Here is a 16805-nt window from a genome sequence, read left to right on the forward strand (position 1 = left end):
GTTGAGCATTCATCATATTCAAGAATCGACTTGAAAAGAATTTCAATAAGAAGAAAATTTTCCTTACAAGAATTCATACGACTTCCATAAACGGATACAAAGTAAGAAAGAAACTGTGCTTAAACCTTGGTTTTTGACTTATAAATATGTCTTGATAGATACTTGTCGTTGTTAGTAGAATTCAACTTCATGATATGACCCAACTAATTAATGATTGTAGTTGAGTGCGGCTCCCTTAGAAACAACTTGCAACCGAAGCTGTCGGAACATATGCGGAACATACGCGGAACAATTAACTGAATTGTGCATTGTGTATATGTATCCAACTTTGATTTACTTATAGACATTTTTGAGATAGTAACAAAAATCTTCAAATAAGAAATGTTGTCCGTTACCGTTCAAATAACCACAAGGCATCTGATTCTCCGTTCGCGTGACCATTGTTGTGTGATGGAATCGCCTCCATACCCGCGCCACTGAATCCTGCGTCACGGAGGAACTTCACGCTGAACGTGACCGAATTGATATCAGCAACGTGCCTTCGTACCGACGACAAGGAGTGGATCAATGTCATTGACGCACAGACACATAAATAACTTGTCAGCCATTTTTTTGGTTTGGGTAACTGTTATTATTTTCGCTACGCGTTACCAAGGGAATCTCAAGCTAGCAAATGAGCAAACTCACAATTGAACATCATACCCACGGCGATTATGAACACAGCACAGAAACGGAACAGCTCAACGAGGAAGTGTAAACAGTGAGAAAAAGACATTGTATGTTTTAAACGCGAAAAAAAATATATATATATATATATAATAATAACATAGGAGAAGCAAATGTTGGGAAAGATTAACTCTTAGTTTTATTTAGGTATACATTGAGTCACATAATTGTAGAAAGTATAATTTACTTTTGTTTGTTTTTTAGCACCATTGTACACATTCCCACAAATTATATATTTAATTAGCTTGTAATGGAAACTGCTACTGTAATACCATCACCTCTATTTTTGCAACAACCAGGCGATCCCCTCATAGAATGGGATGAATGGATTGAAATATTTGAAAATTACATAGAGGCATTAGATGGTAAGGACTACAGTCCTTCAAGGAAAAAAGCGTTATTATTAAGTACATTAGGGAAAGAATGCCAACATGCCTTCAAGTTCCTGCCTGTGGGGGTGGACTCTGAAGGGAGGGTGATTTCCAACGTGTACATGGAGGCTAAAGCTAGGTTAATGAAGCAATATGCCAAAGAAGTAAACATAGTAATGTGTAGACATAAATTTTACACTCAACCTCAAAAACAAGATGAGACTATAGATCAATTTGTAACACGCCTACGTGAATTATCTCTAAATTGCCAATTTGGTGCAATGAGGGAGGAAATGATTAGAGATCAATTTATTGTACAGTGTCACAATAAGAAAATGCAGGAGAGGCTATGGGCAGCAAAGAACCCTACATTGTCAAATGCCATTGATATTGCGAAAGTGGTTGAACAATCAGAACTTTGCATGAAGGAAATGGAAAAGAAAGAAGGCACCACTGCAGTAACTTGTATTACTCAAGATGATGTTGCCGCAGTGACTGCCAATAAGAACTCTGAAACACTTGGAAAGAAAACTTTTCCTATAAAGAGAAGTAATAGTAATTCCATAGACAACAACAAAATGTCGGAAAGGATGTGTACTAGATGTGGCAGTACATACCATACTGCAGATTATAAGAAGTGTTATGCTATTGACAAGGAGTGCAAAAAGTGTGGTCGTAAAGGTCATTTTTATAAGATGTGCAAAACTTCTAAACTTAAAATAGCTGTAGTACAAGGTGATGTGAGAAATACATCTTTATATGTGATGGATGGTTTGAACAACATTTTGTGTGTGAATGAGGAGAATAATTCGAATCCTTCAGGGAGGAGAACGAGACCTAAAGCAATATTCACAGTACATGGGAAAGAGATTGAGTTGATGGTTGATTCTGGTTCGTTTTGGACGATCATCCCACAAGTTATGTTTAAACAAAACTGGCCCAATGTTGAATTACTTCCAAAAGACATTAACCCTAGTGGATATCAGGGCGAAAATATTGATATCATAGGGTATATGGCAGCAAATATTACTTCCCATGACAGATGTGTTAATGGCAAAGTATATGTAGCTCATACTGGACCACCTATATTAGCGTGGGCACACCAATACAACCTACATATAATAATAAATCCTAGGGCAACCCACCAAGTGATGGTAGTTGATGAAATCACTACAGATACCATTGTCCAGAGTATGGACAACTTGTTTGCGGAAGAAATAGGGGAAATCAAGGGGTATGTCCACAAAATTGTTCTTAAACCTTATGCTATTCCCATGCAGCATAAGGTAAGGAAAGTTCCTATAATTGCAAGACAAGAAGTTAAACGAATGCTCAGCGAAATGGTGGAACAGGGAATCATAGAACAAATCGAAACATCAAGTTGGATTTCGCCCGTGGTTATCACGCGCAAACCTGATGGCAGTTACAGGTTCTGTGTGGACTTGCGCACTTTAAACCAGAACATTGTAGTAGACAATTACCCATTACCTAATATAAATGAATTGATTTTATCCTTGAAGGGAGGAAAATACTTTGCTAAATTGGATTTACGCAGTGCATATCATCAAATTAAATTACACTCGGATTCCAAACCATTAACGGCATTTATTACAACAGAAGGAATATTTAAATTCACTAGAATGGCGTTTGGTTTGGCATCCGCTGCTGGAGTTTTTCAAAGAATGATGGGGTCAGTTCTGAAGAACACAAAGAATGTTGTATATTTCCAAGATGACGTGTTAGTATTTGGTGACACGAAAGAACACCATGACTTATTTAAGCAAGATGGATAACGCTGGTTTAACTCTTAGAAAAGAGAAATGCAAGTTTGCGGTTGAAGAAGTGGAATACTTAGGTTACACTTTGTCTATTGAAGGCATCAAACCAAAACGTGATCTACTTGAAGCCATAAAAAAAGGCCCCAGCACCTGCAGACAAGGATCAACATAGGTCCGTTCCTAGGTCTCATAGAGTACTATGCAAATTAGTGCACAATTTTGCGGAGGAAACAGAGAAGATCAAAATGCTTCTCAGAAAAGGTTACAAATTTGTGTGGGGTAGCGAACAACAGGATGAATTTGATAAAATTAAAAGAGAAATCTGTGAGGCCGAAATTTTAACCCCATTTGACACAAAGTTAAAATCGATCTTGACAGTAGATGCCAGTGCAGTTGGGATTGGAGCTGTATTGGCACAAATACATTAATCTGGGGTTAAAACAGTAGCATTTGCCTCAAGATCACTTACTAGTTCTGAAAGAAATTACTCGGTGATAGTGAGGGAAGCCCTTGCTGCTGCATGGGGAGCAGAGTATTTTAGGATGTATTTATGGGGTTTCAAATTCATTTTACAAACAGATCATAAACCCCATATCAAGATCCTATCTCCTGGTGGTGCAGGTAAAGGATCAGCAAGGTTAAGTAGTTTGGCTGCTCGTCTACAGGAGTACCTCTACAAAATAGAATATATTGCTGGAAGGAAGAGCAGTGTAGCTGATGGATTGTCCAGATTACCGTTACCATGGGACATGGTAGATAAGTTAGGTGTTGAGCAGTGGCGGCTCCCCCATTGGGGCGTGGGGGCGTCGCCTCACTGCTTTCTCGCGGTGCGAGAAGGCAGAAACATAAACGGTAAAAACTACCATTTATGTTTCTGCCTTCTCGCATTGCGAGAAAGAAGAAGTGCCTCTGTGCTCGATTGTGGGTGGGTGGGCCTGCTCGAGGGCAGGGGGGAGTGGCTTACGCACTGTTGTGGGTACTGACTGTTTGGTCGGCCCTGGAGCCGACCAAACAGTCAGTACCCACAACAGTGGGTAAGCCACTCCCCCCCTGCCCTCGAGCAGGCCCGCCCACTCTCCATTTTTCTCTATGCAGAGAAAATGTGCCGCCTGGGGCGCTGTCCAGCTGCTCCTACCAGCGTTCTGATTGGTTTTCCTTGCGTAGGGGAGGGAAGCTGCCTGCTTCCTGCTTCCTGCAGCAGGAACACGTGGTCCCCCAGAACAGCGTGACTGGCTTGGAGCGGAGGCGGTGCGGTACCCCGGCACTCAGGTACGTTTTATTTTAATTGTTTTCTTCCCCCGTGAATTCCCCCCCCCTGTGGTAAATATTTCGTTACCGGTACTATTTTTTATGCGGTAAAGTCTATTAAGAATAACTCAGTAAAATGAGAGGCAGAATCCGTGGTATTAGAGGTTTAAAAAAGGCTTTATTCCTATACAAAGGAACACAATTCGAATTGTTGGCGTTCTATTCCATCACCACGAAAGTTCAGGAAGGAAGGGCATATATTATTGACAGGTAATCATTTTTATAGAAAAGGCATTACAGTAAAACAGATGCAGTAGGCGTATCAACTGATAAGAAAAATAAACTATGCATGCGTAACTAGAATAGGCGTAACTAGACAACGTCATCATACATGGTGTCATAAATGGGTGGATCCATAAGAGAATCCTGCAATGTCAGCAGAAATATTTGGCAGAGATGCGTGCGCAGCCGCATGACGTGTGATTGACGTGCAACTAGAGGGAGAAAGGGACTTGACATTTAGCTCTACATGTGGAGACAAAAGTCTGGGGTTATGTCAACCTAATCCCAAATCATATCTAATATCCTATGTTTAAAGAACTGTGTTATCCAAAAAGAGAGGTCTCTTAGGATAGAATCTTATTCTATACTGACTATACTGACTAGTGCGTGTACAAGCGTCTAAGTGTCTACACTAGATGCGAGGGGGTAGGAATATTCCATGGTAACAGGGTTATGAATTACTTGCATGAGGACAGCAAGGCCTGGCCCCTTTGCACGGTAGCTGGAGGAATGTTTACCTAAACTACTAGACAGGAATGCGTCGGATGAGGGGCGGAGGAGATAATCTTGAAAGTGAAATACAGTTCTTGGCAGGCGACGGGCTGGATCAGGCACCGTTAGCCGCGCAGGGAGTGAGACAAAGTTCATGGTCACAGATGCAGGCCCAGACTGGAGCTTTCAGAGGCAGAAGACAGGAAAAGGCTTGATGACAGAATTCGGGCCTACTCGCCTGAATCTGTAAAATGTGGAAAGTGAACCACATAAAGTCGGTGGCCTTTCATACATAGGAAAGGAATATCTGACCCATTCATGGTGGATCTGAAAGAGGACATGTTGACGGTGGACGCACATATATTTGCGTCTTCAAAACTGGAGCAGGAGGGAACATACATGTACGTATAGCATGTACATGGAGCCGTTGGGGTCTACGATAGGGGACATAACTGATCACAAAATTCATATTTCCTCATTCCCTCCTTGTCCCCTTCGGACCCTTAGGAGATATCGATCTTCATCAATCCATCGATCTGTTCATATAGCATCATTTGTTCTTCTTTCTTCTTCCGGGATCTCGAACGAAAACTTGGATGTGGGATACACGAGGTGGCACACAGACCACAAATCGCTGGCCCACATTGTAGACATAAGCAGCAACTGAATAGTACGAGAAAGCCAATACCTAGGAAGGAGAGCATTCTCCATCCCCAGGCTGACAACACGCCCCAGAACCAACCGGACCAAGTCCAGGTGCCTGGACTCTGGTGTATCTGGCTTACAATCTTATGAAGGCGGGTTATGGCTTTATATACTGACGGCGAATTTTCTGGTATGAAAATGCAACAACTTGATCCGATGACCCTACAAGCTCCGCCCCTATCAGCTAGGATGACGTCAAGGACAAGACGATTTTGAAGCACAACAATCCGCATAGCAGACTGCTCTTCTGTTAAATTGCCTAAGGCGGAAATAGTTTCGTTCACTACTGCTTCAAGGGTTCTGGTTAATCTACGTATCAGTTTACTATTAGTGACTGTACCTATATAGGGAAAGAATCCTTTATTGAAATCTGTGTATTTTTCCCATGCTGTTTCAGTGTAATCGACAATTGGGAGATCTCTCTGCTGTCTATTGTGTACTAAATGAGTATTTCTATGATAATCAGGAGGAGCTAGGAAAACAGGTGGTAGGAGGAATGCTATGTAACAGGTACCATCCCAATCTAAAGGTAGATGTATATATGCGGTCTGGCCACATATGAAGTTGGAATGACGGAAAGCTCTAAATGTAGACTTGCCTTGATCACTGAATTTTATTACAGTGGTGCATTTACTATGGCCCATGTGTATGGAACCATTCTTTCTTATACATAGTTCCCCTTTTACTGGGAATACGGACATGGCGGGCAAGATTGGTGTAGCTTCAGATTCAACGTTCAGGATCATGAGGTTAAGTGTAAAATTACCTAATCCATATACTTCATTTTCTAGATCAGTTCCTGTTCTTTTGGGAAGTCCCTCCTTGTTAGGGTAGCAGACTTTAAGCAAAACTAAGTTCAGGTTTCCCCATACCCAGTTGTCTTGATAAACTGCGGAATTCGAATCTAGGGAATTAATCAAACTAAACCATGCTCCACAGGAGCCATTGTGTGTGAACGGATAGGGAAAGAGGGGCAAAACTCCCTTATAGTTCTGATAGGGAGGGAGTCGGCCACATATCCAACAATTTGTGGCATTGCTGGTTTGATGGGAATGATGTAGCATACTAATGAAAGTGTTATTGCGCAGCGCAAATCTATAAGACAATTCATGTGGAGGTAATTCACTAAAAGAATGTTCTGCAGTTATATTATAAGCATGCTTAGAAATAGGGTAATACATATGCAATGGGATGCTGACAATGATGATCAAAAGACTTAGAAAAAACAAAATTAATAATGTTACTGTACAATGACTACGAAATGATTTACAATACGCATGCTTCTTGAGCAGCATTTGATTATTTCTTTCTCTATTCCGGTCCAGAGGATACATGTCAGAGACAAATTCAACCGATTCACCTTGGAGAGGACTTAAACAATCAAATTGTCTGACTTACTGGACCTCAATTTTAGTTTATACAGTTCTGAGTTCGATTGCTCAACCAAGGGAAGCTTTGAGTCTGTTTGTGAGGGAATACAGGGTTGAGTCTCTACGCTGGATGGTAGTCCATAAAATTTCTTGATATGACTCGAGTGCAACCACCCTTTTCTTCCCTCGATTTTCACAGCTGTCCTTGTGGTAAGTAAAACCAACTTCGGTGACTTCCACCTAGGATCCAGTTGGGTCTTCCGGTCGAAATTCCTGACTAAAACCAGATCCCCAGGAACCACGTCATGGGGTTTCACCTCAGTATTGTCGGGAAAAGCTGCGGATACCTGTGAACGACAAGATTGTAGTGCAGACATCAAGGAAGCCAGGTAATCTGTCAGCATATTACAGTCAACATCGGTGATTTTACGAGGTATAGGCGTCCCCCACATATTTGGTGGTCTACCAAAGATCACCTCATACGGGGATAGCCCTGTTCGAGAATGTGCTACCATTCTCATGTAAAAGAGCGCAACTGGTAAGGCTACTATCCAATCGACTCCTTTTTCTCTACATATTTTGGACAATCTAATTTTCAGAGTTTGATTATGGCGTTCCACGAGACCTGCCGCCTCGGGATGTCGGACACAGTGAAATTTCCATTGGTATCCTAATAGAAGGGAAACGTGTTTCATTAGCTCGGATGAGAACGGCTGGCCGTTATCTGAGTAGACAACACGTGGTAAACCGTACCGTGGGAAGAATTCTCGAACTAACTGTTTGGCAGTAGTCGGGGCAGTGTAATCTGAAACCGGGTATGCTTCTGTCCAACGGGAAAGAGCACAGACAACTACGAGAACATATTTGAATCCTCGACATCGTTCCATCTGGATATAATCCATCTGGAGGACTTCAAAAGGGTGATCGGGAGTTTGGAATCCACCCTGCTCTACGGGGATGCTTTTACCTGGATTAAACTGACAACATATCATACAGGTACGAACTTTTTGTTTCGCTGCGGCTCGCAAGTGTTTGTTGAACCAAATGTGTTGAATGCTGTCTAGCATAGCTTTTTCTCCTAGGTGCGCTGGACTATGTATAGTGTTAATGATGACTTGGACCATTGAGTCGGGAAGAAACCATATAGATTTTTCCTTCGTCATCCATCCTTGATCTGTTTGGATCCCTCCTAATTCAGTCCATTTCTTTATTTCTTCTGGTGTAGCATGTGTCTGTATGTCAATTACATCAAGGGCGGGATCCTTAACTGTCATGCAATGTGTTGGTGTCAGGACTATTGTCTTTGTCATGTCAGTTGTGTGAGTCTGATTCTGAGCAGTCTGTTTAGCTGTTCTGTCAGCTAGGTCATTACCCTGAGAAATAATATCGGTAACTTTTGTGTGGGCTTTGCATTTCATAATCGATATTGTAGTAGGTAGATGAATCGCGTCTAATAGGGCTTGAATGAGGGGTCCGTGTTGGATGTGGGCACCGTGAGAAGTTAAATAACCTCTCTCTCGCCACAGTACGCCGAAGTCATGGACGACTCCGAATGCATAACGTGAATCTGTGTATATGTTGACTTTTTTATTTGTGGCTTGAATACAGGCTTGTGTCAGAGCGATGAGCTCTGCTGCTTGAGCTGACAAAGTGTTAATACAATTTGTTTCAATGACTTCAGTGTCTGTTGTGACTGCGTAAGCGGCCACTAACTCTCCTGTACTTGTTCTCATACATGACCCATCTACATATAATGTCAAGTCTGGATCTGTCAAAGGGATATCTGTCAAGTCTTGTCTGGGTTTCGTCGTGATAGTAATGACTTCGACACAATCATGTGCCAATGGATCTGTTCCGCCTACTGGTAACAGTGTGGCAGGATTTAACGTATTACAACGTCTGATTTCTATGTGTGGCTGAAACAATGTTAATTCGTAACCGGTGAGTCTTGCTATAGTCAAGTGTTGTGTTTGTGTGCGGTTCAAGAGAACCTCTACTGCATGTGGTACTTGTACTGTCAATTGATGTCCTAACACTATGGCATCGCTTTGTCTGATTGCTAAAGCTGTTGCTGCCACTGATTTTAGGCACGTTGGAAGTGCCTGCGCTACTGGATCTAATGTACTAGAGAAATAAGCACATGGTTTGTGTGATCCTGCTTGTTCCTGAGTGAGTACTGACAAAGCAGTACCTTCGCGTTCTGTAACAAAGAGTGTAAACTGTTTACTGTAACATGGTGTTGCTAGGACAGGTGCTTGACATAAAGCTTTCTTTAAGCTTTCAAAGGCATGTGTATGTTCTGGAGTCCAAGGGAGGACAGTCGATGTGGCTGCCTCCTGTGTTGTCAACTGGATGAGTGGTTTTGCTAGAAATGCATATTGAGGGATCCACTGCCTACAGTATGAAGTGAGGCCTATAAAAGCCCGCACCTCCTTTTGTGTCTTGGGTGGTGGCATGTTAGCAATTAACTGGATGCGGTCGGGTGTAAGCTGCCTTCCCTCCTTGGACAGCGAGTGCCCAAGGTAAACAACTCGCTGGACACAGAATTGCAGCTTAGAAGGGGACACCTTGTGCCCCTTGTCAGCCAGAAATTTCAAAACCGTCAGTGACGCTTTTTCACATTCAGGTTCGCTTCGGGCGGTGATCAGCAGATCATCGACATATTGAAGCAAGGCAGTGTTAACTGGCATGTGGATACTGTCAAGTTCTCGTTTCAGTGCTTGGCTATAGATGCTGGGGCTTTCTGTAAATCCTTGAGGTGCGCGTGTGAATTTAAAACTTCGTCCATTTAAACTAAAACCGAATAAGTATTGACTTTCTGGATCAATTGGGACACTAAAGAAAGCATTCTTGAGATCAATTACAGTGAAAAACGTTGCTTCTGAGTCAATAGCTGTGAGTAATGAGGAGATATCTGGGACCACAGGGTATTGTGGTACAATACATTTATTTAATTCGCGCAGATCAATAACTAATCGATATACTGGTGGTGCTTTTGGATCCGTTCTTTTAAGAATCGGAATTATCGGGGAATTACATATATTGGAGTCAGTTTCGACAACCACTCCTTGGGCAATAAGCTCGTCAATGATTTGCAGTAAAGCCACTACAGCATCTGGTGGTAACTTGTATTGTCGCATTCGTGGTAGTACCACTCCTGATTTCAGTGTAACTCGATATGGTGTAATGTTCATGCAACCAACATCAGTGGGGCCTTGTGCCCATAAATGTGTAGGTAAATTCTGCAGTCGGTGATCAATGTCTCTGGATACGTAGTGACCTTTAAAGTCACGTAAAAATAGTCGTACTCCTTCCGGAGAGCAACATATTATGGCTCCTAGAGCTTTCAATGTTTTTATACCTAACAAGTTTTCTGGACATGATTTAGTAAGCAATAAATCTGTAGTACGTGTTAATGGACCGACTGTAAGTGGAAGAGGTTGTGTTACGTCATTAATTATAGGTTTTCCTGAGAATCCAAGGGAAATATTTTGTGAGCCTGAGAGGGGTGCCCCTGGAACTTCACTGCGTCTTATAGTTGTTCTGCTTGCCCCTGTATCAAGTAAAAACTTTCTGTCTTCCCCTAATAGTTCACTATGTACATAAGGTCCCTCTTGGTCTACAGGAACCTCTATAAGGGGTAAGCCAACTTCCCTCTCTAGGCTATCTCATGAGTATCGTTGATAATCGGGATAATCTGTTTGTGCGTACTGATACATTTGTTGTGTTGTTGCTTGTGTTGCAGCGACAGGCTGCGCTTGTGGTGGTGTTACGATCTGTTGTGAAGCTGCCTGTTGCGGAGCTAATTGTTGCGGAGCTAACCTAGGTTGTGCCTGCTGAGGCATTAGTTGTTGATTCTGATCCTGTCTAGGTGGACGTGGTCTCTCATGTGTTCTACCTGTGGCAATATTATGTTTCAGGACTGGACAATCATGTATATAATGACCTGGTTGTTTACAATAGTTGCATGTCCCTTTTGCAGGACCTGCGGAATCACCCTTTTGATTACTATCGGCTGGAACTGACTGTGCAACAAGCATTTTCATTTTTGTATCTTTCATACGTCTTTGTTCGTGTTCTTGTTCTTCTCTAATTCTATTGTGGTGATACTGTAACATCTGTAGCATCTGTGATGGGGTATTACCTTGCCAGGTACTTTCGAATTTCAATACTCTATTCTTGACTTGTAGCAGAGAATTTTCAACTAATTTTGTCACAAACAGATGTGGATATGACTCACTACTGGCTTTTATGCCACTATTTATACTAAAACATTTTTCAAATCGGGAATAGAAATCACTAGTGTCTTCATCTGGTTTTTGTTTACAGGCTGAGATTGCACCCCAGTCTTCCTTTTTCGTAGTTAATAAACGTGGCAGTACCTGTATTAGTAATCCTGCTAATGCTGTAGTCTTATCCCCAAGCCCTGCTCCTGCAGCTCGGGCCTTTTCTTCGTTTTCTAATGCTGTCCAATCTATCTTTTGGTCTCCCACCTCCCATTCCTTTTCTTTGAGTTTCTCATAAACACCGGCGGGTAATAGGACTTTTAATATTTTCATAATATCGGGGTAGGTATACTCTCCCATGAGTAACATGTCTTTTATTTCACGGTGGAAACCTGCTGGGTCCTTGTCATGGCTGGGTACTACTTTCTTCATTTCTAATAATTCCAGTTTAGTTATAGGCGTGTATACAAACACGCGTGTAAAATTATCACCGGCACCTCTAATTGGGTGTACTTCGCGTAACGGGTTCTGTCTATCTATGTGATACATTTTTCTCCCCATGATGGGAACTGGAACGTGTTCTGGGCATACGAAATTTAAATATTGATCTCGAGATTCTAGAATTTCCTTAATCAAATCAGTACCTGACCCTCTCCATATATTCGTGAGCAGTTCTGTCAATATGTCAGGTAAGGGTCCGGGATCGGAGTGTTGGTTTTTATATAATATAAGGAGGTGTTGAATCATGTATATACTAGCTAAACGTTGTTCATATGGGTCTAGATTCAGAAACGTGTGTGCAAGTACATCGTCATTGTATTCGCCGGGACTGTCAGCCCATTGTACTGCTGACCTGGCTAATTCTTGTTCGTCCATGGAATCGAGAATGTGGTACCCCCTTCGATCTCGGAGTAATTTATCAGCGGCTTGGAATAAGTGTTCAGGGGATTTTGTATTTAGCATAGGGTTTGGAAGATGTCTATTACATTCTGGACGTATTGGACGTATTGGGTCGTTAAAACCTCTGGTATTATTATGGGATCTTCCTCTACCTACATAAGCTATTGTATCTACTTGGTCTGGTTCTTGCTCCTCCTCCTCTCTGTTTAGGTCAGCGGCGTCTACCTCTAATCTTTCTTCGTGTATTCGTTCTACTTCTTTGCGGATCTTTCGGTACATAGCTACTATACATAACAGTTTATCATGTCTCCCTTCTGATATATTCTTACCCCAAGTGACAAGTTTTTGCATTTCTTCCGTATTTACCCCAGGCCGGTCTTGATTTCTGATTACACAGTTTATGAGGAAACGTAACAGTTGTCCCTGTACCTCCGCTTTCTGGTACTCCATAGCTCTGCTAATACTTTCAGGACCTCGTCCTGACTGGACAAAGTGATATATATTTTCTAAATGTGTAGCCATTCCTGGTAGCTTCGTTAAATATATTGCAGCTCGTCGAATACGTAATGATGACAGCAGCATTTCGTCCCGTTTACCGGGCACCGGATCATATCTACAATCTACTAGAAGTTCCTTAAGCATGTCGGGGGTTGCTAGTTTGGGCGTACGTTGGTGTGCTAATTCTCGAAGGGAAAATTTATCTCCTCTGGGTGGCGTAGAAAAAATGTCTGTCGTACCTCCTATAGCACCGTCTGGGGTGCTGGACGTGAAAGGATTTGTTGAAGGTGAGACAGCAACTGTCGTTGCGGGAAAAGCGGTAGAAACAGATGTGTTTGTCGGAATGTGTGTCGAAGCTGGTTGTTGTGGAGGTACAGACGGAGAGTCTTGGCGATGCACATCATCGGCAAGCGGTCTATGTGGTGCGGTATTAGCATACTCGGGAGCTGCGTCATCTAAATAGGAGGAAAGGAAAACATCTTCTGCGGTTCTAGGATGCCCCTTGGGATGTGCTTTTATCGGAAACAATGGAGGTGGCAAGTCTTTTGGTATTTCCGGAGTAGCCTTAGGTAACCCTTCGGCCAGAAGGGGATACATACCGTTCATAAGGGCGTTTCTTTGTCTGTCTATTTGTTCTGATTTTACTCGGGTACCTTCCTCAAGTAATAGATTTTCTCGGGTTTTATTCGAATTCTCCCTACCTTTCTCTTCCTGTCTGAGCGCTTTTTCCGTGCGCCTATATGATTCTTTACGCCATAATTCAATGGCATCTTTCTGTGACTGTCTGGCTTTCTTTTTCCATAATTCTTCTTCTACTCTCATGATGCAATCTGCATCCCAGGTCCCCGCTGCGGGCCATCTCTGACTCTCTGGTAATTCTTTGGTGTAGTCCACCCATAAATCAAGAAATAATACGGCATCTAGGCCATGTTTATGATACATAAAGTACCCTGGAGTGTCCCTAGGTGGGATGGGAACGGCTTCTTCGAGTACACCTTTTCTAGTTTTGATCTGTCTTAGTTTCGAAAAGAGCGGCATTTTTAGACCTTATTACTAGAACACACTTTACAAAAACACAATAATGAACAGTCATTCACACCACAGTATATAGAACGTATTTGAAACATTTAACACTTAACCAATTTTATGAACAATGATAACTAATAGAAAACTAGTTACTGACATTATACTGACACTAGATAATACTTATTTATCTTATTTATATGTAAAACATACTATATATACTGCTAAACAGTACAGATACACTGCTAAAACAGTGCAGACCGGATTTGTGTACCCAAACCCGTCTTGACCGGCACAGACTATGTGCACGTTAAATGCCTCCCCGGTAATGGTACTCACCGGGTAGCTCGGAACGGAAGGCCTCGGAACGGAACTGAAACTGGACTGGACCGGACTGGACTCGGAACTTCGGAACCTGGCGGGTCTCTGTATACCTCGGATCTTGCTCTCTCAGCTAGGCTCTGGTCGGGATACTTCGCACTTCTCACCGCCTCGTCTGGGTGTTGATCGCAGCCTCAGTCGTCCCCGCTTGGCCGGAGGGAGATACAGGAAATCCTGCAGATACGCGTTTTTGTCCGTTCAGCTGTGGCAGGAGACCGGGCCTGCAACGCACCACCGGCGCGTGAGATGAGAAAGTGTCCCTGTTCGGGCGCCAATTTATGTGGTAAATATTTCGTTACCGGTACTATTTTTTATGCGGTAAAGTCTATTAAGAATAACTTAGTAAAATGAGAGGCAGAATCCGTGGTATTAGAGGTTTAAAAAAGGCTTTATTCCTATACAAAGGAACACAATTCGAATTGTTGGCGTTCTATTCCATCACCACGAAAGTTCAGGAAGGAAGGGCATATATTATTGACAGGTAATCATTTTTATAGAAAAGGCATTACAGTAAAACAGATGCAGTAGGCGTATCAACTGATAAGAAAAATAAACTATGCATGCGTAACTAGAATAGGCGTAACTAGACAACGTCATCATACATGGTGTCATAAATGGGTGGATCCATAAGAGAATCCTGCAATGTCAGCAGAAATATTTGGCAGAGATGCGTGCGCAGCCGCATGACGTGTGATTGACGTGCAACTAGAGGGAGAAAGGGACTTGACATTTAGCTCTACATGTGGAGACAAAAGTCTGGGGTTATGTCAACCTAATCCCAAATCATATCTAATATCCTATGTTTAAAGAACTGTGTTATCCAAAAAGAGAGGTCTCTTAGGATAGAATCTTATTCTATACTGACTATACTGACTAGTGCGTGTACAAGCGTCTAAGTGTCTACACTAGATGCGAGGGGGTAGGAATATTCCATGGTAACAGGGTTATGAATTACTTGCATGAGGACAGCGAGGCCTGGCCCCTTTGCACGGTAGCTGGAGGAATGTTTACCTAAACTACTAGACAGGAATGCGTCGGATGAGGGGCGGAGGAGATAATCTTGAAGGTGAAATACAGTTCTTGGCAGGCGACGGGCTGGATCAGGCACCGTTAGCCGCGCAGGGAGTGAGACAAAGTTCATGGTCACAGATGCAGGCCCAGACTGGAGCTTTCAGAGGCAGAAGACAGGAAAAGGCTTGATGACAGAATTCGGGCCTACTCGCCTGAATCTGTAAAATGTGGAAAGTGAACCACATAAAGTCGGTGGCCTTTCATACATAGGAAAGGAATATCTGACCCATTCATGGTGGATCTGAAAGAGGACATGTTGACGGTGGACGCACATATATTTGCGTCTTCAAAACTGGAGCAGGAGGGAACATACATGTACGTATAGCATGTACATGGAGCCGTTGGGGTCTACGATAGGGGACATAACTGATCACAAAATTCATATTTCCTCACCCCCACTCTTCTTCCCTCGAGCATTCCGGCCGTCGCTGGAATTTACACAGACTAATAAAACCCAAGTGTTCACACGACGTTCAAATACATCCCCTCCTTCACCGTCTCCTGCCTTTAAATGAAATAAATGCAAACACAGACCATGCAAAAATCACACAGTAAAGTAAATAACTGGCAAAGTAAAGCAAAGGATACCTAATGAATGAATATGTAATACCATTTGTAAGATTATAAGAGCCATGTTCAAAAGCAAAGCGAACGATAACAAGGGGTTTCGCAAGTAACTTCTGAACTTCGGTCTATCACCTCCTACTCCACATCCAAGCGAACGGACATGTCATTTCTTTGATCAGAGGTAGGATTTCTCTCGATAAAAACGCCCCCTTCTCGCTCGGGGTGTCCTGGATGTTCCATGTAAGGCACGAGCTTGCAGTGGTAAGATACACTGGCAGGCATGCATCTGTCCTCTCCCAGTTCGCCTGCACAGGGCCAGGTGACAGCGTAAGGCCACAATACATACAAATACCTAGCGGTTAGTGCAGTACTACCCAATACTAAACTGTGAACATCTTATGAGAATGAAGAACGAGAAAGCAAAGCTACTCACCTGCAACCTGATCGTTTGGGCGTTTCTGCCACAAAATCATATACTTGTAGTTACTCTACTCCAGACATTCCACTTCAAACTTCCCAAACCCTTCTGCGGTGTTACTCATCTAGAGGCCTTTAGTTCAGAGTGCATAACACACACAAAGCATCAATCTTAAGAAAAATTTAAAACATGGGGCTTTTGTGGGAGGGTGTGTATAGTGTACGCTTATCACCGAAGAGAAGACAATCCCCTCAGACCTACAGGTAACGCGTGTCACGGGTAACAGACTTTATTCATGAGCTCAAGACCTTTCCCAGGAACTCGCTTGTAGAACTGAATCATAAGTAAGATTATTTTCAACACTGGTCTATCATAATGAAGTAATTCTTTGAAAGTACATCTTATTAACTAGTGGGCTGTTTGTTTCAGTCCTTAAAACAAGTTTTTTTCCGGTGTTAAGCTGGGATATCTGAAATAGAGATTCAGGTGAAGTAGGAGGGTAACTACATTTATTAAAACTCGATGAATTGATTTTCAATTTCAAAAAAAGAATGTGCTCTGATCTCCGGTTCTGTTGCAAAGCGCCCCTAAAGCCCGCAGGATGATAAAAACATGCGTAAACAGAAACTGGGGATTTGTCAAGGATCATTAACCGCAAGAAGCTTCCAACTGCGCCCAAGGTTTTGTGACTGAAATCCTGTCCTACAAGAGGGTCTTGGAAGCAATGGGACTTGTGTCCATTTCGGGGC

The sequence above is a fragment of the Triturus cristatus genome, chromosome 2_1 (genome assembly GCF_964204655.1).
Source record: "Triturus cristatus chromosome 2_1, aTriCri1.1, whole genome shotgun sequence".
In the NCBI taxonomy this organism is placed as follows: domain Eukaryota; kingdom Metazoa; phylum Chordata; class Amphibia; order Caudata; family Salamandridae; genus Triturus; species Triturus cristatus.